Raw genomic sequence first — 23,986 nt, 5'->3', positions numbered from 1 at the left:
GTCTTAAGTAGAAATTAATAATCATAAGAATCTATCATAAATTTACTATAATATATGTTGCAATACAACGATGTTACACACATAAACACAAATAATCTTATACAGACACCTACACAGGCATTTGAACAGGACGCTTACACAGGTCATACTCACTACTGTATAGAGAGTGGAGTTCAAAATCTTTTAAGGGACCATGGGTCACTACGTACAGTCAGTCTGAGAGTGACTGGCTAACTGTCAACAATCCATAAATTCTTTACCTGCACACTTTGTTAATTATACCATATCACTCACTTATACAGGGTGGTTGGTAACTGGTGGTACAAGCGGAAAGGGGGCGATTCTACGCGAAAAAAGAAGTCGAAAATATAGAATAACAATTTTTCGTTTGAGGCTTTGTTTTCGAGAAAATCGACTTTGAATTTTCGCTCGGTACGCCTGCGGTACGTTATAACGGATCTCACTGTAGATCGTTGTCTCGATGGAAAAATTAAAAAAAAAAAAGAAAAAAAACCCTTTTTTTACGTGGGGAAATCCGGCGGATTTTTATCGGCTAAAACCCCACGGGCGGGCCTAGGTGTAGTTCAGCAACGAGTGAAACCGTTCTCCGGGGGTACTTCCCAAACACTCATAGAAGCACAACAACATAGTAGGCAAGGGGGGTCGGGAAACCCACTTGCCCGTTGTATATACTTCTAAGATGATATTTGGTTTTCCACCTTGGCTTGCCCAGGAGTGGTCTCGAACTCGCGACATCTTACTACCCCATACGCCCTTTACGAGCGTAGCTAGCGAACCCGCCGAATACTTACTAGTTGTTGACGCATTATGTTCATCAAGTTGTCCTTATACTCTGGTATAAGAAAACTCTGGTCTTCAGTGTTGCTACAACGAACACGTGTTTTACAGCTGATGACCCAAGATGGTCACCTAAACCTCAAAATATAGAATAATAGAAAATATAGAATATATAGAATAGAAGATATAGAATAAATATTTTTCGATTGAGGCTTTGTTTTCGAGAAAATCGACTTTAAATTTTCGCTCGGTACGCGTGCACGTTATCACATCTCGTTATAACGAATGTCACTGTAGATCGATGTCTCGATGGAAAAATTTAAAAAAAAAAGAAAGAAATTTTATTCTATATTTTCGACTTCTTTTTTCGCGTAAAATCGCCCCCTTTCCGCTTGTACCACCAGTTACCAACCACCCTATATTTTAAATACATTTGGTCCTGTAATTCTGTTTAATAAATATCACCTAATATTATTTCAACATAAACATTGTGTCTTCCACAGATTATTTATCTTAACTTTAAGATTAAATTCTAACAATATATAAAGCAATATTGTGATTTAATTCTCAAGAAAATGATTAGAGCTTATACACCTTGTTCTATTTCTAGAAGATATTAAGTTAAATACACACCTACATTAAAACTTCCTTTTATTACTTTAGACAACTTATTGCTATGTAATGAAGCTATTTGCAGAGTGGCTTTATCAACATGCCGGGCAAGAATAATTAACTTACAAATGTACGAAGTCACACAAAATTCCAACACCATGTAATACTTGATTCTATCATTCTATCTTTTATAACTATTCATCAACTCGTTCATAAATTTGAAATGGGACAGTATTTATAATACCTGCGAACAATCTTCGTAATCGCGGTCAGAATTTCCATTTTATTCAAGTTGCAGAGAATTCTGTTGAAACTGTATTGCAAACATTAACTTCGTTCCACGTACGAATATTTCGCGGAAAACGAACTAATCCATTGCATCCAGTTAAATGGATGGATGTGTGTAATGTTTTCTCACAAATGTCGTGCTCCACTGGGAAAATGCCAAAAAATCCACTCGATCGACTGATTTAAACTTTTTTTTTTATTGCATTTTTTACGAGAATTAGACCACGAGGAAAAAACGGGAATTAACTTTTACAGGGACTTTTTCTAACTGTTGTCGCAGAAATATTTCAATGCGCTGGCTAAAACAAAGCAGGGGACGTAACGACCCCATTTGCGGTCGTCCTATGCACGATCGCGGAAAAATTAGTATCATTTGCGACTTGTGCACAACAAAGTGGTAACTGCTACTAACTGGTCCTATGAGACCAATTGTAGTTTACGTAGGAAAAATGTCACGTTTTTTACATCTATGGAAAAGAAACACAGGCTAAGATGTTAAAATAAATGTTCAGAAAATAGAATTGCACAGAGATTAATTTTATCAGAGATTAAGAACAAAATAATAAAACATATAAATAATAAAGAATTTCCAAATAATAAATAATACTATAGATAATACAAGCAAAAATCAAATGCCAAATCAAATTTGAAATGATAAATTTTATTGAAACGACAATTTATTTTAACAGCGTTCGAATTAGGAAATTCAAAAACTTATTAGGAGATATGTAAATTAGAATTAAAATATAGGAATATAATTTGGAACGCATTATATTATGTGAAAGTATGATATGGATTTGAACAACATAAATAATATTGGAAATTGTATATGTATATACATACTATGTTTGCCTTATTTGTCACATTTGATCTTCTCATAATTATTTTAAAAATTCCAAGCTTCTACGTTTATAACATCTATCCTAGTCTGGTCTTCGAATTTTTATTTTATTCTGGTTTCAACAAACGAAAATATATTTAACATTTCCATGAAAGCTTTAGCACAAAATTCGAGACAGTTAGATGGTTTAATTCAACAAATGATCTCTTACTTTTTAATTTTTCGTTAAATAATTACCTCTTCTCCTATGATTCCACAAACTTTTGTTATATCGACTTGTTGCTACCATCAGAATTCGTTCATAGTATCGTTATAAAAACTAAACGTTCATAAAAATGTATCTGAATATAAAACAAGCTTTCACACAGTACTTATACAGACACAACGATATAACCCCTTTTTAGTTGAAAACATGTTCCCAGGGGAATACAGGACACAAAGTAACAGTCTCATTAGAATTTTAAATCCAGTATCTCTCACTGTATCCCGAGGATTCGATGCGCCAACAATTTCGACATTTTTTCAGTTCAAATATTTCGCATCCTACGACGAATGATATCGGTTCTTCCTTCTTTTCTTGCCTTTCTCCTTTCTCTCTTTCTTCATTATCACTGCATTTAATACAGTTCCAGTTCTGATTTCGTTGAGATTAAAGCAACTTGGAAAGAAATTACTTTCCTCTGTTTTTAAAGAATTTTCAGGGAATCATCGGTTCTGTCCAGTTCGACCTTTTTCTCATTCCACTTCTTCCACTCAGCCCACCATCTTAGCCTAGTTCGAAGCTGAAAATGCAGATAGTCGCAGCGAGCTCTTGGGACTTCCTTTCGATCCACGATCTTCGAAAAATCATCCATCTCCGGCAAGTGTTTCCCCTGTTTCTATCGATTCCCCCGCTTTCTCGTGTATTCCATGTCACGATATTTCTTTCTCAGCTTCCTGGAATTATTTTTCGTAGATATTTTTGAAGCATTCTTTATCTGTTCATGGATATGTATGTCTTATTTATTGGAATGCTTTTGTTTACTTGTTTTACCTACTTTTAGTTATTTTGGTTGTTCTATTTGTCCAAGTCTGTAATTAAAGGAGTATACTTAATTGTAATTTAAAGTCTTAATTCAATTGAATTCCGTAGCTATCAAACGCAGAATAAAATTAAAGCTGTTTCGATAAATAAAGAAGCTTTTACATTGATCAGTGAAATTAAAAATTAACTAAAAATATTGGAGTATTGTATATATTATTATATACATATTTAATTATTGTATAATGTATTTCTCAATTCAGCAAAATAATTTTACAATATTTAGGTGAAATAATAGTACGAATTTGTATGATTCACAAGAACGTGGAACTGTTTCAGTAAAAATTGATTTACGACTGATTTCCATTTCCAGATTACTTTGACTTATCGCTGCGTTATTTCATGGTCTTGATTTTTACTTACGGCACAATTTCCGGGAAAATGTTTCCCGCTCGGCCGCAGACAAGCCGTTCTTTTATTTAGTATCACGATACTCTCAGGCGGAATTAAAAAATAATTCTCCCTCGCGAGATTTCTCTGTTCTAGCTAAAGCGATCTCTTTCTTCCTTTTAGCCTGTGTTTTCGACTTGTTTTCATAATTTTTCTTACCTTGCTCTGAACAATCGTTTCCAAAGGTAAATAATGAGAAGTTTAATTTTAATGGATTTCGTTTGTCGCATTGAAAGCAATATTTAATAAATATTTTATGACGGTTTATCTATTGAAGAAGATATGATTGCTGTTGAAATGATACTGTAAATAATAGTTTAATTTATTGGTATTGATAGTGTAATATTTTTATAGTATCTGTTATAATGAATACGCTTTTTATAGACAAACCAGAACTTTGTAATTTTACAACAAGTATTTTTTAATCTTCCACTCATGAACATTTTAAATAAATGCAAGATGTGTTTCCTCAAAAACAACCAAATCTCTTTTACTCTTCCGCGATGAAAAGATTACAAGAAATAACGTTTCACAAGTAAAATTTTGTTACTATCCGAATGTTTATGGGACTAACTTGCCTTTCGCTTTGATTTTCTTGGTACCTTAAACTTTAAACGTCAGTAGTTCTAACGTTAAAGCATTTGAAACTATTCAAAACGCTGTTCCTCGTTTATTATCATACCTAAAATCCACACTGGTATCACGAACATCCATGCAAATGATCTTAACTCTCGACATAAAAGCCCAAGAGAACGTTTGTGTTTCTTCAGAGGCGACAGAAAAAAAAGCATCGCAACGGCGTCTATTTGGCAATAGAAACGGAGTGCTTTCCGCGAACGATCTACCCCTTTACGCCACATTCTATTTTTCGACGCGAAAATCTGACGGAAAACGTTGAACAACACTCACACGTATACGTGTATATGTATATATACAAAAACATGGGTAGTCGGCTGCGAAATGAAAGAGTGCGAAACCATTGTGCATCGAGTGGTTCGCTGACTGCACTTGGCTGCTACGCTACGCGCGAACCCGCGCCGATGGTTTCGCGCGTATCGTGGCCACTTTCGTGGCCCCATTTCCGCTTTGCCACCCTTTCAACGCTGATTTTTCGCCGATTCGCACGTTCCACGATCCTCGATCAAAAAACAAAGATTCTCTAAGAGCGAAGAGCCTACGTAAGAAGAACCGAGCTCTGGGTGACGCGACTTTTGGAGTTTTAGGTATTGAAGTTGGATCTTGGAATTTATTTAAATATTCAACCTACACTTTCTCAAAGAATATTAATTAAACATTGCAACTGCTAAAATATTTCGAACAAATCAATCTTTCCCAAACAATTACAAATCCAACACGTCATACGTACACTTCCAACTAAATCATTTAATCACCAATTACCGTACTTGATGCGACTATAATTAATTGACTAAAAGAAGAAATAATAGTAACTCTAACGATTACAACGTTCCGTCGTAAAATTTCACTCACAATTCAAAGAAACGTATGCAAGCGTTATTAAAAATAAAAGTCCCCCTTGATATACCCGAGATTTTTCAGTCACGTCAACCGAATACCCCGGCTCCCATAATTTTTCACGGCACATCGCGATGTGGTCGCGTCGACTTCGCCTCGAAGCGACAGATTACGTCGCGTTTCTCGTTACCGCTGCCCCCGAAGGCATGTTTTTCACCCAACCCTATATGAATATACAATCAGACGCGATCGACCTGGTGTCGTTGCCATCGCGATATACAGATTAAATTTCGATAAAAAGGCATGGCCGCGAAAATCGACGTTACCTATCTCTTATCTCGCCCTCTGGTCTGCCCTCGCTTCGCAGCTTCCGTCTGGCGTCGCGATGGCGTCCCAAGTGACTGTAATTCGTACGGTAATTACGAATTAACGAGCGCACTCGGGCACACAGGGCGGTGTTAAATTGGTCCCGCGGAGGTTTCGCCGAAATTGCTAGCGGAAACACGACACATCGCAAGTAGCCCACGGGCGAGCAAATACGAAGCGAAATCGGATCGTGTAGTTTCATGGTTGACGAATTAGCAGCAAGCGTTTAGCGGATTCTTCGTTTGAAGGGATATGGGGTAGTTCGTGCCGTTTCAGATGCTTGATATGAGGTTCTCAATGGGTTTGTTAGATAATTAGCAGATACCGTTTTAGGTGAAGTAGAAGAGAATAGCTAGAGTAGAAGTTAAATGGCTTTTCGTGTTGCGATTTCGTGCTGTTGTACTTCTTGTATTTTTCTGTTGTTTTGTGTTTATTGTTTCTCTTTCATGTTTTGTTATTTAATACATACATATAATTTTTATTGTTATAACATATATCTACAGGTGGTTGGTAACTGGTGGTACAAGCGGAAAGGGGATGATTCTAGGCGAAAAAAGAAGTCGAAAATATAGAATAAAAATTTTTCGTTTGGGGCTTTGTTTTCGAGAAAATCGGCTTTGAATTTTCGCTCGGTACGCGTGCACTTTATCACGTCTCGTTATAACGGATTTCACTATAGATCGTTGTCTCGATGGAAAAATTAAAAAAAAAATTTTTTATTCTATATTTTTTGACTTCCTTTTTCGTATAAAATCACCCCCTTTCCGCTTGTACCACCAGTTACCAACCACCCTGTATATATTGTATTAATATAAAAGTGAGTAATGATTGTAAATAAAAATAATAAATGTATCATTTTTAAGGAAGTGGCAAAGAATAATGAAAAATGAACCTAAGTAGGTTAAACGGTTCTTATGTTTTTGTTTTTCTCTTTTTTTTGTCCTTCGAAATTATTTAAAGAGCATGTATTGTTGAATATATCTATTATATTATACTATAGTAGGTAATTAGGAAATACCATCTTAGTTGAACTGGAAGGGAATAGATGGAAACGAAGAATAAATAGCTTCAGTGTTGCGATTTCTCATTTTATGCTTGAGGGTTATTTAAGCCTGTATTTACTTTATCGGGATATATTATATATAATATGTGCCTGAGGACGGGTAAATTGGATGATTATCGTTATAACTAAAAATTCTACATTCCATTTTATTATCGAAAGAGAACAGAGATGTATGAAATTAAGTGGCTTAAACGTTACCAATTTTATCGGTTAATATCTATTACTTCGAAATAAAAAAGACCTTCTTTCCATTGCAATTTAGTAATAAGATAAAAACTAGTAAAATCGTGTGATAGAATATATTTGGATAGGAATAACGCTAAACACCAAATGGACTTCGGAAATCCGTAAGAGGACAGACTGTTGAAATAGTATTTCGTAGAAATCCAGCAGCGATACAGCACGTATGGAGAAGGATTGAGAGGACTAGTAGGATGAAATTTTGAAGGTAGCTGAAATGGAATTTCGAAGGACTGTGGAACGGAATTCTGACAGGTTGTATGTTAGAATTTTAGAGAAACGAAGAATGAAATTTTGAAAGAAAGGAAAATTTGCCAGATACACAACACGTTTTCTCCATAAACATTCCATTTTCATAAATAACGAAATAAATAAATTCCAGTAAAAATATAAAAAAGCATAATATAAAATAATAAATATCGGAATGTTTCTAATTTTTGTGAAATTTTGAAAGAATTTGTATTTCAAATAAGGATAAACGTTTCTTTCTTTGATTTACCTTCGTATATTAGCAATGAAAGTTGAGTTTCTTTTTCAATCCCAGTGGAAATTTTCGATCCAAAAATGACGAACTCGATGGTAGATGAGGTTCTAACGGGAGATTCTGAAAATCAGGCCGTTCGCTTAGAGCCGGGAATTTCCCTGGTGGTACGCGACAGTAAAACTTAATTCCATCCATTATTTAATTTTATTTGAATAATGCCGGCAACTTGAATTATTTAAATTGTTTAAATTGCTCGTGAATGGCAATGAGCAACGAAACGGTAGACGAATTGAAGGAATGCGATTCATTTAAAGCTTGGCTAAACGCGATTGTTCATAGTCCTTGATTCGACCCCCTTGAAAGGATTTATCGAGTTGGGGAACTTCAAGTATCAAGTGTACATTAATAGCCCGAGATATTTGTTCACCGGCGTTGCCTTTAAGTTTCCAGCCGTCAGAATAATATTTTAAATGTGATTATTAGTCTTCGAATTTTATATGTTCATGCGACGTTTAAAAATGCAAAAATGCGTATAAAAATAAATTTCAGCAGATGAAATAAATCTTTATCTAGGTTCTAGTCTTTTACTTGTATTCATAAAAGTATAAATTTGCACAAAAATTGCAGTTTAGTTATTATTCTACGTATTTCTTAAATTTTTTTCAGAAATGTCAAAAGTGGTCACTTAAACTGTGGACTTTCTGCATTCATCACCTTTAAAAATTTAGAGAGAGAATGAATGATAGTTAAATTTATTTCTTTGTACATTATGCTTTCATCTTTTTTAACCATAGAACGATTAACATTTACGATCATATATTTATCTTCCAGTGCATGTAAAAGTTGAAATAAATTTTTCTAAGTCCTATAATTTTTTAACCATATTTGAATAGAATTTCATTTCTTTGTACAAAATGATTTCTATTGAACAATGTTATTGTGAAAGATAACATTGTACCATTACAAGACGGTACCTACTGATGAATTCCTGTCTTTTCTTTTCAATTACTGCTTTTGATAATGTCGTCAAATTTAGCATTTCATTATCTGCATGGCAAAAGTTGATGATTTCTGTCATTTTTAAGTAGATAAATTTATATAATACATTGACAGACTATCAAAAGGAAAAAAGTTCTATACCCAGTGGTAGGTCGTTGTATTCATTTCAACAAATGCTAGCATATCACGAATAAAAAAAATACAGGGATATATTTTCAAAAATAACTTAATTTTCATATTTTCCTCGTTACTACGCTTATGAAAAAATTACTTGTATTAAATAACATCCCTCTATATACCAAACAACTCCTGTATAAACGCATACTCGACAACATTAATCCCTCTTGAGATATTCCACTGTCCTCATTTAAATGTAGTATTATTTTCGGTAGTCCTCAAGCGTGTTATAATGTTTAATACTCGAGCCTCTGAATTCTATGTTTATTATTTTGTGTTTACTATGAAGACATTCGAGAAATATAATTTTACAGATTAACAAGTCACAAAAATAAAAAAGACTCACAACCTTCAATATACGGTTTTGTACGGATTTCCCATATTTCAACTCGTCAATTTCGTTACAAACATTGGCAAGCAGGGGGTTAAATTAGGCAAAAAACATAAAAACAAGCGAACACGCTCTTGGAAGGAGACGTGGTGAGGAGTGACTGGGTCGACCGGTAATTAAAACCCCCGAAATTTTATTTCCGCTCTCGCGGAGGACGCGACCAACGTGTATTCCGCGAAATCGCCCAGGCTGGGCAAGCAAAATGAACGACGAATAAACGAGAAACAGGCGACGTCGCTTGGATAATCCTTAACCTCGTTACGGGACTATTTCGTCCGAGTTTATGCAGAGTCGACGGTCGTTCGGACGGCACCGTCTCTTTTAATGAAACTGCTAAATTAACGTCGATCCGCGACGTCTTTACCATTTACACGATACGCGAGAGTCGTACATGATTCGAAAGATTATACGAAGATTTTATTCTGCAGACCGAGTTCAATAAACGTTTCATAGAGCTGTGTCAATCGTTTCGGCAAATCAAACGATACACGTGTCGAGTTGTGGCAACAAGATCGAAAATAAGTTGTGATAAATTGTTCTCTGTTAAGTAGATTTATATTTCATTTAACCCGAGCTATCAACCCCACTTACATTTGTTAGTGTTTTGACACCCTAGTAATATGCCAGTTTGATAGATCAATCTTTTGGAATTCAGCGACGCTTGCCATGAAAATTGTGCAAACAAGATATTTCTCAATTAACAGGTATTCGTTTCGTTGTATGATGTTATGATACGCATTTGTTAATAATTAAAATAGACAATTATAGTAGCTTTTAACGGGAATCAAGAAAATTATTATCAAATGTATCTTCTGAACGATTTAATTATAAAAACTAGATTATAAGTAAAGAAATAAAATTGAAATTGAATCCCTTACTTTCAATATTTTACATACCTCTGCTTATTATATGCTTTCTGTACGTTTTTACACCTTTTAATTTCTCACGAATATTTAGCTATAGTTATAATTTACGCACAATATAATCATAATTATAATTTTCGTTATTCTCTAGATAAAAATTGAGACTATATAAAAACCAATGAAATTCTAAATAAATCCTGACCAATAAATCCTAAAATATATTTACATTTCCTTCGAAAAATTAAAATTCATACCAATAAATCAAATCTATCCATTCCATTTATTGCGTAGCCAAGTCACGCGAAATCGAGTTTCATCGTTGTGCAAACATCGATCATAGCACAATCTAAACATTTTACCCGTCCCGACGCATATTACAACAACTTTTTTTCTCCTCTATCCGTTAGACAAATTCGTCACTGTAAATATATTGATTCGCCTCGTCCACAATATCATATATCGATCATAGAGATATATCGTGAGCCAGTACATATTCTCTCAAACCATCGCTAATAATGTCTAGATTGCACATATTTATGCAAATTCATGTTTTTATGAACAAAATTAACAGAATAGGATTTTGTTAGAATTTTTTACTTACCTGTTAAATATTATAACGAGTACTGTACTTTGGCTATTTTACGTATAATCGGGGACAAAGGTAAATAGACAACTAGTGGAAACAGATGACAATGAAGTTTCGTTAACAAAATATTACTTGCACAAAGATGTAAATGTCAATTTCGATTGCATATCGATAAATAAAACTTAAGTATATGAAAGTAGTGCCAGTTCGATTAAACTTCATTGATATTTACTTTGCACATTGCCGGCTCCCTATACATTTTTGCATTTTGAAATTTCCCTTAAGTGCATGAATATCCGCAATCTACTAATAACTTTGTAATTGACACTGCACTCAAGACTAATTAAAATAATAATTAAAAGTGGAGCTAAGGGGAAGAAGAAAAGAAACGAAGAGAAAGGGGAAAAACGCAAATAGGGAGAAAATAGAATGAAATAAAGGACGTGTTGCGAGGGATGAAAGGCCGTATCAATCCCCGGCGAGTTTCAGCGTTATCAGGGATTTAAACTTCATTACTTCAATGGCTTGGCAACATCGGAGTAATCAGCCGTGAAAAGTTTACAGATTCTGCGCTTAACTATCCGAGCTCCGGTCGTTTCGTGAACTTCTTCAGAAAGCAATTTCACCGTAGTCCGGTGCCGTCTATCGTAACACAACTACGAACAACGCCTGTATATACATCGTTCCATGATATTTCCTTCTTTTTCATTTTTTGTCTTATTGACTGACTGCTTTATCGTATTATGCCCGAATCGTTTCACTTTTCCGAGGATTCAGAAAAACGGATTGAACTGTACGATCGATCGTGCTGACACAATGGGACCTATAATTCGACCGACTCGGCATTGCAGTTTTATAATTGAAAATATTCGTATCCTATTGGACAAGACTATTTGTATGAACGTGAAACAAATTCGAGAGAAGTTGTAAGAATTTTATATAATTAATTGAAATAATAAATTGGTGTGGTTCAAATAATTTTTTGAACAGAAGGGTTAAAATAATTCTTATACAGGGAGTTTGGTAACTGGTGGTACAAGCGGAAAGGGGGTGATTCTAGGCGAAAAAAGAAGTCGAAAATATAGAATAATATTCTATATGAATTCTATAATATAATGTATTTTCGACATAATTAATATAATATAATTAGTAAATGATTCATGGTATACTTCTTTACTTCTTATTACTAATTCTTGAATCTTTGTTACACTTTGAATCGTTATTATAAAATCTGTTTACTCGTCGTCAGCGTTCATTATTCTTTCGAATTGCAGCGTGAAACGTTGCATATTCCACTTGAAAAATTCGGAGTAACCCTTACATGTGCAAAGTAGTAAAAATCTAATTACCATACTTTACGCATCCCTTGATATTATACGATTTTTATTTGAAATGTTTTTTCATACAACACACAGTTTACAAGTAATTTAAAGCGGTTGAGGCAGGTAAATCACTCTGTTGGGAGTCGTTGGTCACCAGTTGTAGATTACGTGTTACACTTCAGTATAACAGGGTCTCGTTGAAATCGAGCAAACCTGCACATCATTTATACGAATGTTACTAACAAGAAAATGTGTGTGTTCGTTAATTCATAATGGGAATTCCTTTCATTACTTTTAATTACCTCGTAAAAGATAATTACAGGTAAAGTTGCATAGATATCCACAGTATAGTAATGACGAGAATAACTACACCAATAACCAAAACCAATAGTATTAGTTAAACATCACTTTCTTTCAATAGAAAGCATCTTATCCGAAAATCAAAAAGCGTTGAAAATTCGTGTTCATTGACTCCTTTTAAATCTCGTAAATATTTCCTATCGCTAGCTAAGTTTAGAACGTAACACGAAATCGCGCGACGTATATGACACGTTCTGCATACAAAGAGCGTATACCCACGTATAATAAGAAAATTTATGAATATTCCAAAGGAAAAAGGAATATGCGACCGTGCCACGATCACCTGTGCTTACGAAACGATCATCTATGCTTACGAAACGATCATGACGGATTAAACGGATTTTCCATGTGGCCGAGAAAATTTATGAAAGCATCGATAGTACTTCGATCACGGTTGCTGCGCCCGCGCTTGTTCAAACTTAAAACGATTACATTGTACATGGAGTAATTCAAGCTGGTTGCCATTAAATCAGTTATGGCCGGCCATTTACGCAAAACATTATACCGGTTTTGTACAAATTGCGTTTTGTTCATCGAATTTTGTCAAGCGCGAATTTCAATAATTAAACTCGGGCCGTGGTGGATGGCGGCGCATTTTCGTTTAAACACATCGCGTAATGGTAATAATTTAAATTGTTCGGCCAACGAGCGTCTATTATTTTCCATCGGAGGTTGCCTTGGTGATCCGCGGAAGAGAATGGTAAATTACCAAGGAGCGTTTAGGCCGCTTATCGTATCACAATTGAGCATTTAATCGTTGAACAATAACAGACAACTGGTAAAGGGAACGTGTCTCCACTACCTTGTATTGCTTCCACGGTATTCGGTTATTTTATTGTTCTTCTCTGCTCATTTTATTGCAGTTTCATTATGCCGGACGTTAATTACCATTCGATGTTTATCGAATTATTTTACACTCTAGAAAATTTGCCATTTCGTTGTTTAGACTCGATTTAAATGGGGTAATTTTTCAATTACTTTTTAGCATGGAAAAGAGCACTTTTCTATTTATTATATGATATATCGAAATTTAATCTCTAAATGCAAATTTCTGCTAAACTGGCTGCAGTATGAAAATGATTTCAGGCAAGAATTAAATAGTTTCAAAGGGAACATAACCCAGTGTAATTTGTATAGTTTTTTGTAAATATGTAGAGATGTATTAGGTCGTCCGAAAAGTTTCTTTCGTTTATAAGGAAATAATGGATACACAACATTTTCCGTTTTATATTATCTTATCGGATTACGTATGATCCATTTTGTTCTATCAAAATAAAGATCACAACTTTCGACAGATTAGTATAAAGATGCATCGTTGTAAAAGACGGGTCTGTAAAAGAAAGACACTTTTCGGACAACCTAATAGAAGGTGATGTAGAGGGTGACATACGTTTTCTTAAACGGAGTTATGTAATTTGTAATAGACTAAACGATCTGTCTCGGTATTCTCCACAAAAAGACCTATCGACTTATGTCGAAAGACGATGGATTTAGAAAATTAATTAACTAATTTGAAATATCCACTTTTATTTTGTACGACCTATCGTATGGAAAACAAAGAAAGACGTAACACGCTATTTTAATATTTGTACAAATTGAACAAAAACGTATACTTTATACTATACTTGTCGTAGTGATATTTATATGTACCATATTTCATTATAGAAAAGAGAACATTAAAAGGCTGCAACGTATTCAGGATTTAAATTACTTAATATTAAACAAAGTATGAAATGATCTTCTCACGACTTTAAAAAGTTCGTCTTCGAAGAGATTAAAGACGATACCACGTAAGACTATCTCAGTAGCTTGTACGACTGAAACAAAGGATCTGGAAGTATTTTCCAATCTTTCCCCGGGGTCCCGCAACATGAATATCGCCGCGACAGTAAACACGAAAGGACGTGAAACGACAAACGTGGCCAATATTAAAATCCGAAGAAAAAGAAACAGCAGTCGAGCCGGTCGATATCGAATCAAACCATCGAGACGAACAGAATCTGCTTCCACGTATCACCCTATTTTTCGAGCAACACGTTCTCAGCGATATATTCCCTCGCGGAAATAAAATTTTCACTTCCTGGAATATGTAAGGATTAAGTGATCTTACATTGAAGAATTTAGTATCTAGAAAATTGATATTATATAAATATAACTTTATAGCAGATTATATATGTTCGGATGATTTAAAACGAATCAGTGGAATATGTTACAAAATTAAGAAAATAAGAATATCTTTAAAGTTTATTTGAGAAATTTGCATCGAGTATCGTTTACACACATTGAAAATATTATTGTTCGATTATTTAAGTATACATGTTCGTCATTTCCATGAGAGAATAACATTTCCATTTGAAATATATTTCGTAGAAAAATCGCACATATTCCACAGATTATTCCTGGATTTATACGTAGAATAGAACGTTTTAATGTCCGGTTAGACCAGAAAAGAAATTCTTCCATTAAAACATCAATTTCTATTAGAAACTAGCACTTCTAATTTCCATAGGTTCCATTACCCCATACACGAACAAATTTCTTATTCGGATAAGTTCTTATTCGACTGGGTGTTTATTCACCAAATAAACTCTTATTTCTTATTTTTATCCATTATCTGTTATATGAATCGAATTGCGTCCAATTTTACTCCCCACTAAGCGACGAAAAATTACTTAAAATTTTGTCTATCGTGAAGCGCCACTCACAATCACTCGGATATTCTAGCGGTGAAAGACAAACGAAGAAAAAAAGTGACGAGCGGAATCCGGGGCATCGGCGATCGTTCAATTATGGAAAGCGTTTTCGAGGACAGTGTGCGGGCTGCGAACGACATCGATCGGTCGAGCTTCCATCTGATCGAGATTCTAACATGAGGCACGAGACTCGAGGAAGCACAGCTGCCGGAAATCGAGCAGGCACCGAAGAAAGGCACCGTTATGTTGAACGTCGTGGCGCCCGGAAAGCTTGTTCTAACCTTGCAATCGATACCACCGTTCGTTGTCGAGACTATTTTCGCTTTGACGCTGACCGTGCTCTTGGCTGTACCACTCATCCTTCGCGTTCAACATTCTCTGGTACGTGCACTTTGGTTAGGCTTGCCAGAATTCAATCCAGTACCTGCGTACGTTCGGTGTTTCCTTGGAATTTCATACTGTTTCCATTTGCCATTGAACGTACTTTGCGTGAGCGCATTTGACAAAGTAATTTAATCGCGCGGGTGATCCAATTATAAAGAAAAGTAAGAGAATAATTTCAAATGTATGATAAAAAATGGAGGTAAAAAATGTAGAGATTGACAAAGTTAAATTATGATGTGAAAGATCGGACTTGTAGTTTTAAAATGTAATCATACATTTAAGAAATATCTCTGTATTTTTCTTTGTAAATGAAGAATTCGAGAGACATCAAAAAGATAGTACAGACGCATTTCTCCAAATTGATTCTTTTATACTCCTTTGCTATGTAACAATTAGAACATGGTGTTCAAAAAGTAAAGAATTTACGTATGAAATAGAACAAAATTGAACAAAGAAAAACGTTTTGCCAACTTTTGAAGCATAAAGCCCCTAATTACGTCAAAGACGAAAGATTTCCAAGGAACCCACCGTAGGAACGAAGGCATCTCCGAATATTTCCCAAACAGTCCCTAAACGAATTATCCCCAAACATCTTTTCCCTTAACTTTGTCTGTGAAACGATATACCATAGCAATTCCTTATACCAGTATACATCACACAACACGCGACCTAACACGTAATCCAATCAAAAATCCTCTGCTTTCGTTTCTTGCATCCCTGCTTCGTCGTACGTTCGTTTGCGCACACTGTCGGAATATCCAATGCCTACACCGCGTGGCAGCAGGATAGCTCGATGAAACTCACCACGAAGACCTGGCAGACTCGGCAATGTAACGTGCACAAAGTGGAACAAAGTCGAGATCGCGTGGTGACGACGCATTATCCAGTCTCGACGTTCGACTCAGCCTCGAGCTCGAGTGCGGATTTCCATTTGGAATCGGCTCGAAAGACGATCTCGACGCCCATTTTGCAAGCGAGTGGTGACAACGTGAGGACGGAATATTGGAACGCTAAAACTCGGGCAAATGTGCAGGAAGCACGAGGAAAAGCGGAATCAACGACGAAACAGAACGACATGGTCCTGAAAGAATCTTCGTCGTTCGTCGCCACAAATTCTGAATTACCAATCGTCGACATATCTGCGTTTGATTACGACGCATATCGATTCCAACTGGTAGAGGCTGCTTTGAGGAAACAGTACGACGATTATCAGCCTCCCGGAGACGTTGTCTTGAATTCTATTCATTTAAATAATAATGATTCGACGGTTGCTATCAGATTGAACGATCGGTACCATCATAGTCTGTTTGACTTTATCGAGGAATATTACGATGCTACGAAGGGGATGAGCAAAAAGGAGACGGAGTACCTCCATCCGTTGGATCACTTTTTGATAAAGGGGACGCAGAAGCCGGAAACTGTTGAGAGGGAAACGGAAACGAAACAAGTGGATGTGGTTAATGCTGCTGGTCAAGGTGAAAGATCGCCCAGGATTTCGTTTTATGATGATACTGCTATGGGTTCGATGCAGAGGAGGCAAGGTATGTTGCACGAGAAACTACGTTGTGTAACGTTGTTGGGATGGTTTTCGCGAGAACATGAAAAGAGATAAATCGGATGGAAAAGAATGCTGGAGTATTTAGTGACGTTCCGTTTACACTTTTATCGAAATAAAATAGTCGGAGAACTTGTCGTTAATTACAGTTTAGTTTTTCTGCGAGATAAACCGTTTTCGTTCCTTTTTGTTACCGTTTCTTGCTTTATGTTCAGTGGAACTCGTTTAATTCTACAAATTGATTGTATCAATTTAAAAGTTTGTTAGTATCGAAGGTCTTAAATATTTTGTAACAGTAGTAAGAAAAGCTTTTTTAATAATTAAACTCTCGCAATTCGCATCATATTTCATCTAAATTCAGTGTACTATCTTCTTCAATAATGCATAACATCAATCTCTAACAACGATTCTAACAAATTCTTTAAAAACCCATAGAAAAAGGCTAAAAGTGCTAAAAAGAAAAATAATCATTCACATAAAAATGTGAATGAAAATTAAAAAAAATATTTTGAGTAACTGCCGCTTTTTCACGTAAATTATAGACTCGATAACGAAAAGAAACTTAAGACCTCTTAAACCAAGACCGTCCAGCGCGGGTGCCGATTCAACGACGTCGAGAAGATCCATGTTACAACGATCTTCAGGCAAGAAGAACGCGACGAAATTCTCAAAGAACAATTCGAGCACGGATTCGGTCAGCTCGAAACGAGACACGTTCTCAGGCTCGCAGAAATGCGAAGACAAACGACAAGCTCCGTCATCCATCGATGGAGTTGAAAGAGAATCGACGAACTGTATGACGATCAGCTCCATCGACACGGAAAGCATCCGCAGCGAATCCAGCAAAGCTCGCGATGACCATTCCGGACAATCACGCGACTCTTCCGTTGCCTCCAGGCGGTGTACTTCGGAGAAACCTCAAATTCTGCCTTGGTTGACAGGAAACCCGCGGATATCCTTTAACCAAAAGTACGGAAACTCTGGCAAAACGTCATCGAAGATGTTCGAAGCATCGTGGAGAAGCTCGATGACAAAGAAATCCAGCTTCCTGAGTAAACAGAAAACCAGCAAACAGCCTGATCGTCAGAGTTTAGACTACGTCGATCAAATGTCCACGGATTTACCTCCGTTGAATACGAATTTTGACAGATCTGACAAAGGCGGATTAAAGCTCGACAACGCTAAGTTGAGTAACCAACTCGGCAAGTTGGAAGTAATCAAAAGCGAAACCGAAGAGTTACCAAGGGCAGATTTTCCCACAAGTTCCGCGATTGATTTGTCTTGTAGGAAAAACGATTCTTTGGGCCACGTTTCGAATCAGAATTGTCCAGCAACGAACGCCGCTGACAAACATCGTTCACCAGCGAAGAATTTGTCCGAACGAAACTCGTCAAGTGGTCAGGTGATCGAAACGATCGACTCCTTGGCGGAGATCACGCAGCAGCCTCCCGGAGAGCCAAGGTTAGCGCAGACTAGGTCGAAGAAGACGACGAACGACGAGAGCATTAAAGAGTGTTCGAGAAAGTCGTCGGCGAAACACGACCAGCCGGAGAAACTTGGGAAAGTTTTGAGCGACAGGAAACAAGACTCGCATACTATCGGCCCTGTATCGGCGAAACAACCACCGAAATTGGAACTTTCTACTGACACGTTTTTCCAGCAAGTGCTTCGTGGAAACATCGACGATTTAAGCAAGTTTAAAAATAACGAGAAACGAAAGGAAGTATCGAACAAAGAAAACGAGAATATTAGAATGTTCAAAAAGGACGTTAAAAAACATCAAGAGAATCAGCAAACGAATGTGGATTCGAGTTCGGCGAAATTGAATGCGTGCGGGAGGAAAAACACGATCGATTCGTTTCGAAGTAAGAACGAGGAGAAGACAAGCGACGTTAATAGAAGAAAAGCTTTCAGCGCGATCAGAAATTTCGGATCAACGAGCACTGCTAAAAGCAACCTTTTGAATGCCGGTAAGCTGTCCTCCATGTCGAAGAGCTCGCAACAAAGAACGACGGGCTCGAGGCTGAACACCGGTTTGCATGATAATGTGATTGGCGCTCGATCGATGCAAATCAGGTCGAGCAAGTCCCCAATGGGCGAGAGGAAGCCTTCGAGGGATGAAAAGCCGGGAAGAACCGAGGTGAATCGGCCGGAATTGAAAGAAAGTGGTCCCGATGGCTTAAAACTGCCTCGTCGTGACTCCAAGGCCGGCATAGCGATGCAGGTCGGATTGAAGAAGTATATCAAAAAATTGAAACGGGTGCTATCCGATCGCGACAACACCGATATAGGCGAATTGGCATCTTTAAGCCTTACCGACGCTATTTTGCCGGATCTAGAGTCGACTTTGTCGTCTGTCGAGGTGCAGCAAGTACAGGATCTGTTAAACATGGCAGAGAAGAAGTCTGAATTGATGCAAAACAATTTGTCTGGACTTAAAAAGAAGGTTTTATGATGGTTTCTTTCTCTGTTTCCCTCTGTGTATATTATTATATATTTTGTTAATATTATTGGAATTATTGTATATTTGGCTTGAAAACTTTTTGCGAAGAAGATGATTTTATATTTGAGAGCAGTCTGATTCTATAACCTTTGGAAATGTAATATAATTTGGTATAATATAGTTTGATATAATTTAATGCAGTTTTCATTGATTTTGGTGATTTGTGTGATTTTATTGTCTGTGTGTTCATCCAATTCGTATTTTGACTAAAAGTAAGTCTTTAAGGACGGTTTGTTTAATTACATATTTAGATTTAATGGATTTAATATCCTTTAGCAAGCAAGTTTAATTAATTTGTCTTTTGAATATTCTTCTTTATAATATCATAAACATACAATTTAAATGTCTACTTGAGAAGATAAAGTGGAACTAAAATGTAGGAATTGGATGGAGGAAAGGTTCTTGCACCTGTTACCATTTTAATTAAGTCATTCAGATAGTTAGGCTGTTATTTATGACAATAATCTCGTCGCATGGTAAATTCGTGGTTGTTCATGAAATATTAATAAATAATATTAAGAATATATGCATGTATATATATGTCAGAGATGAAAGGACACCGAAGCCTTCCCTTTGGAATTTTTGGAAAACCCCTTAACACTTTAATCTAGATACTACCATAGCCGTAATTAAGCAATTGTCGTCATTCCATCCGATTGTATTTGTTCGAGATTTGTGATAATGAGCTTGGGCTCGAGGCGACAACCAATCGCCGAACGTAGCCGCGGTCAAGGGATGTACGTTTTGTCTAATAAAGGTATGGAGTAATAGTATAGCTCTCCTTAAAAAGAAATAGTTGTAGCGGCGCTCGACAGTAAACATTCCAACAGTTTCTGTCCCGTGGCTCGCCACACGCAGACCCTATTCTTCGGGTAAGATCATTACCAGATGACGCATCTCCACAGTACATGCTCAGCTAGCCTGAAGACCCGTTACAAATCTTAAGGTTTTGTTAACTAAAGTCCTTCAAACAGTCTTTGTCCCAACTACGGGAAGATAGGGGAAATCTATTTTTTTCATGAGCGACGCTTCCCACTAGCAACCTTCCCTCAAGGGCGGTTAGCATCCTTCTCTAACCATCAACATGGAAATTGACCAATTAACAGCAACGTCAATTTCCTTCACTTTCTGAACGAAGGCTTTTCTCGACGAATTCGATGATCTCGTGTCTTTAGACACACCCCATCATAGTTTTCCTCTGCAGCATCATCGTGACGGAAAGTCATTGTCTCTCGTGAGGTCTCATTAGCGAGTTACATAGCGTCTTTACGCTCGGTGAACATTTTTTACGTTTGAACAAAGAGCTAGTTTAGTAATACTTGTACCGTAGACAAGTAAATCGAGTCCGATTTAGGCTTTGGAAGAAAGTACATTTATTATCCCGTTGACCGCGGATTCGTTTCCGAACCTAAGACCATTGTCATTAGTGTCTAATCACCGCGGTTACTTGTCAATTCTGCAATATCCACAGTTGTACTAATAATCATATTTGTACTAGTAAATATCTTCTCTATCGCATAACAACAATGCTTACTTGTCAATTCTGCAATATCCACACTTGTACTAATAATCATATTTGTACTAGTAAATATCTTCTCCATTGCGTAACAACAATGTCTAATCCAAATGAAGATTCGTTACACGCCCCTAACCCTAACCATAATGTGAACCCGACATATATTTACATGTACTAATTGTAAGACGAAGAATTTCTATCTCTTATGTTAACAAATATATGGGTACGTGTATATTTTTGGTAAAAAAATTTGTATTTTTCAAAATGCTGTAAAATGAAGTATCTTTCATACATTGTCGTAATATATTTCAAGTTATATTTATTCTAATGTATTTACATAGTACACTATATTAATATAATTCATTAATACATAATGTTAACATAATCGTACTGAATAAAATATTGATAGAGATGATTATCTTTATAAACAAGATTAAAAAAATTAAGTTTCTAAATATATCAAGAGCAGAAACATTTTGTTCAATATTATAGTGAACAGTATAAATTAATTTTGTACATGTAATACAAAAAATGTAGCGACCCGAAAAATAGTCACCGGAGTACTTTTACAACATTGTGCTTTTTAAAAGAAAAATAGAAGAGATAAATGTATTCTATAACACATAGATACATTTAGTTTATCACAGGCAACCAATCATTTTTCAATTGCAGTACGATCTACATACATAGTACTTTATATATTCCCTCCGATATTCATGAACACCAGTTTTTTGAAAACCTGTTACGCAGGATTCGCATACTAGCATCAATGGCAGCGTTCTAAAAAACATTTAAATCCAGCTAAAAAATTTTAGAATCAAACCTATCGGATATTATACAAAAGTTATGTTACCAGCAAACGACGCTAGAAGAGTTCGACTCGATACATATTACTATCTCTAAATATAAATAAAATCGAATTTTAGTAAAATAATTCTTTTTTACCTATATTCTTCTGTAGATTTTATATCTATATACGGATATAATTCCATTCATATTCCATTCGTATTCATACAAACGAAGCTTTCTATTTCATGAGATATTAAATATCTTATCTCGATATTAAATAGATTTCGAACAATAATATTTTATTGAACTCATGTTTCTAATATCGTATCTCATTAATCTTTGTTCGTTTGCAAAAATTATTAGGTTATTCACCAGGATCTTCTCGCGCAATAATTTACTAACTAATGATATTAGTGAATTGACAAATTACACGTTGTAGGTTATAAACTTGTCTTACGCAATTTACAAGCTTACGTGAGATAGGATAATCAGATAACTTGTAATTTATAAAATTCAATTTTGCTAATAACCAAACTTGTTGGTACTAAATAAGGGAATTTATTACTGTTGATAAGGGCTATGTTTTATATCACACTGTGAAGATTAAAGCATACCGTTAAGGTATAAAATATCATAAGTATGTAGCTTGATAATAACTCGCATAACATACATATTTACACACATAATCAAAAATTCTTTTGGTGAGAATTTATCGGTTCGATATTCGTGTACAAATTCCATTCTTTGCGAATTAACGATACGAGTCTCGTTAAACGATTCTAACTGTTTTAGTGATTTATGTGTCGTTGACAGTCATCGTGTTAACGACGAGCCTATTAATAATGCATAGCAAAGAAAGAGAACGGTGTCGAGGGAAGATCTGGAGGTCGAGACATAAACTGCCAAGAAGATGGTCACGATTGTGTGTGCTTACGCGTGCACGTGAGCCAACTTTCCACGATGACACCCACTTGCGGAAGACGATCAGCTCACGGCTCTTCGTATCTCGATACCGTCTGCAATCTCGTTTAAGCTTTACGACACGGCACTTAACGTTCAGGCTGCCCCTGCGATTTTCTTTCCGTGGCTCCCAAGGGGTTCGTGGCCGCAAGCGAATTTCTTCTTGCCAAGCAAATATTCGATGCTCTGACGTAAACGGAGAAAGTGAAGATAATCGACGATGAGCTTTTTACTTTCAAGCGATAAAAAATGAACACTTTTAGGTTTCACAGTTGAATCCTTTATCTGTGAATGTATATTTCTCTTTAGTTTTTGTAATCCTTTCTTCACCATGGTTTCGTAATTATTTTCTTGAAACTGTAAAACTTGTTCTTTGTCCTATAACATATTAACATTTGTAACATATTATATAACATATTTGTTACATATTACATATTACATCTGTAACATATTATGTAGTACGTTACGTGTACGTACGTAGCATGTGAAAATATGAATCACTATTGATATGCATAAATTTTCGTTTCAATCTTATGCTACAATATTTCTTACAATGTTGAAACCCTCTTTGTTCGTTGAGTCAAAACGAAGAATGAAACGCACGAGCTCTAGAACCGCAGCAGGTCTAACAAATATATATATATTTTTTTTATTTAGTTGTTTACATTCACAATTTGTCCGATTTGGACATTTGGTAGAATTTTTTGGCTGAAATATATGTACATGATTTCTCCTAGAACATTAAATATATTTCGCCTAAAACGAGGACGAGAAATTTCAACGATCGTAAATTTAAAAATTAATGTACCGTTAAAAATCACGGTTGACCGGAAACATGTTCTATATAACAACGTGTAATATTCAGAGTTAAGTTCATACGAAACAATAACTCAAAAGATACGAACTGGTATAGTAACAAGGCCGATGACGATTAAGAAAGCGTGCTTTGAGAGTCGGATGATTTGATTAATATTCGCGCGCGCGAGCGCGTTTACGGAAATCGTGGAACAGCTGATTTATATCCCTGTGTCCGCTTCAGAATTTCGCTTCAGAAGAGCTTACCATCGTGCCATTAAGGATATTCGGGTCACGCGACTTCTTGCCGCCGCATCACGTCGGCATTGTCATCGCAATCGTCTCACGGCGATGATCTGGCGATATTGTAGTTTTGATTTTCAAACCGAAAATCGCACGTTTTTCATTGATTACGATAAGAACAAGAATGATAACAAACAAGGTATTTTGAACAAGT

General features: G+C 36.0%; 1 protein-coding gene across 1 annotated transcript in view; it reads left to right on the top strand.

The window, feature by feature from the left end:
• LOC126875544 (fibrillin-1-like) overlaps positions 1 to 23,986 on the top strand; it is a 235,471-nt gene that overhangs the window by 199,419 nt on the left and 12,066 nt on the right. The window lies entirely within an intron of this gene.

Source organism: Bombus huntii, chromosome 2 (assembly GCF_024542735.1).
Source record: "Bombus huntii isolate Logan2020A chromosome 2, iyBomHunt1.1, whole genome shotgun sequence".
Classification (NCBI taxonomy): domain Eukaryota; kingdom Metazoa; phylum Arthropoda; class Insecta; order Hymenoptera; family Apidae; genus Bombus; species Bombus huntii.
This window is presented reverse-complemented; position numbering and strand designations above follow the sequence as displayed.